The sequence below is a fragment of the Galeopterus variegatus genome, unplaced genomic scaffold (assembly GCF_000696425.1).
Source record: "Galeopterus variegatus unplaced genomic scaffold, G_variegatus-3.0.2 Scaffold1066, whole genome shotgun sequence".
NCBI lineage: Eukaryota > Metazoa > Chordata > Mammalia > Dermoptera > Cynocephalidae > Galeopterus > Galeopterus variegatus.
In genome coordinates, this window is record NW_007727177.1 from 38,541 (window position 1) to 40,880 (window position 2,340).

The window sequence follows — 2,340 nt, forward strand, 5'->3', positions numbered from 1 at the left end:
CAGCTGTGCAGCCCTGACTCACATGGAAGCCTCAGGCAGTCTGTCTTTTTCATGCACAGTTGTATTTTTTATATAAAAGCACAGTTTTTAAGTGGCTAGTGTTTTAAGTTTCTGTATGTAAGATTTTATAACACATTATAGATATTCAGCATAAATCTTGTTTAATATCTATTCTTCTAGATTGTCTGGATTTGGCTATTTGTTTTTCAAAGTCAAAAACCCTTTGGATATTGACTAATAGCATTTTGACTGGTGGGTTTTTTTCCCCCTCGGGTCCTCAAAAAACTTTGCTTTAAACGCTTGTGGGATTTGGATCAAGGTAGCAGAATAGATGGTCCCCAGCATCACTCTCTCCCACAATCAACCAATTTACAACTATTAAAAAGCAATGACAGCCAGGCTGGGGCCTCTAGAACTCAGGGGAAGAGGAGGAGAGACCTACGGAGTGCATGAAGGTAGGAGAAGCCACGAAGAGAGAAAGAAAAGACTGTTCCTACCATTTCAAGCCTCGGCCATTTCAAGTCTGGCCCTGGTGAGCACGTGGAGCAGGGGCTGGCAAAAGCCACAGCTGTGCCCTTCGGATGGAGTTGCTTGGAGGCCACCCAAGGGGAGAAGAGGGCCTTGGTGGCCCCCAGGCCAGCAGGACCACTAATGGGTTCCTGTGGACCCACATAGGACTGAGGAGCCACAGACAACTGAAAAGAAGGAGCCACTCAGAGGTCAGTGAGTCATCACAAGGGACCGGCACATGGCCCATCCCATGGGAAGTGTTTGCAGCACGGGCGATGGGGGAGACGGGCCCACTGGGGGAACACTGGGGCACAGCAAGGACAGCCTATCTGCCCCCTAATCAGTGTAGGACCATTGTGTGTAGACTTGTCAGGAATATATATATTCAGTTTGCTGAAAAGTCTCAGGCCCAGACCAGAGTTTACACACAACTCAGGTGTACCCAACCTCACAAGATCCGGAAGTACATACAGGTCAACAATTAAAACCTGAGCAGCACAAAAAGTCTTCCCCAGGAAAACAGCAGCAAAGCAGCAATTTAGCTCAACCACAGGGCTCAAGCGCTGGTCCCAACAGGAAGTTTCCCTATTTTAGAAATAAGCAAAGGACAACAAATTAGTTCCAGTGCAGAGTTTAAGTGGTGAGAATAGTGAATAGTCCAATAAAAAACTGAAAGAAAAAACAAAAACCCACAGATCAGAGACAAAGTTCTAATATTAACCAGTAAAGGTCTAACTATAAAACCTAGAAGGACTGGAAGTCCCCTGGGGTCCCAAGCCAGGGTTGGGGGAGGGCTGAGGGCCTCAGCCACACCCCCTGATATCTGCAACCAGTCTAGTGACAACCACAGAGCTATCACCGGAGCTATCATTCTGGCCCTGGGTTCCCAGGCCAGAATGAGGGGGGTGCCACAGGCCTTGACCGTGCCCCCCCTTTCTGCTCTTTCCACCGTATCCCACTCCCTGACCCTCTCCCCTCCCCCCAACTACTCCACAACATCTTAGAATGTAAAAATAAATAAATTAAATAAGTAAATAAACACTTGTGGATGCTACTGCCACAACGTTAAAGAAAATTGGATATTGTCAGCAACATTTGATTCTCTCTATTTTGCCCATATAGTAAGGACATCAGGGACCTAAAACTACACAGTGCTGTTAGAAGGGGTTCTAGGCTGAAAATCAGCATGGTAACTGTGGAGATACTACTAGTGATGCTAACTCCCTTCTGTCTCTATAAGGCTACATGTGCTTGTTATCNTAGATGGTCCCCAGCATCACTCTCTCCCACAATCAACCAATTTACAACTATTAAAAAGCAATGACAGCCAGGCTGGGGCCTCTAGAACTCAGGGGAAGAGGAGGAGAGACCTACGGAGTGCATGAAGGTGGGAGAAGCCACGATGAGAGAAAGAAAAGACTGTTCCTACCATTTCAAGCCTCGGCCATTTCAAGTCTGGCCCTGGTGAGCACGTGGAGCAGGGGCTGGCAAAAGCCACAGCTGTGCCCTTCGGATGGAGTTGCTTGGAGGCCACCCAAGGGGAGAAGAGGGCCTTGGTGGCCCCCAGGCCAGCAGAACCACTAATGGATTCCTGTGGACCCACATAGGACTGAGGAGCCACAGACAACTGAAAAGAAGGAGCCACTCAGAGGTCAGTGAGTCATCACAAGGGACCGGCACATGGCCCATCCCATGGGAAGTGTTTGCAGCATGGGCGATGGGGGAGACGGGCCCACTGGGGGAACACTGGGGCACAGCAAGGACAGCCCATCTGCCCCCTAATCAGTGTAGGACCATTGTGTGTAGACTTGTCAGGAATATATATATTCA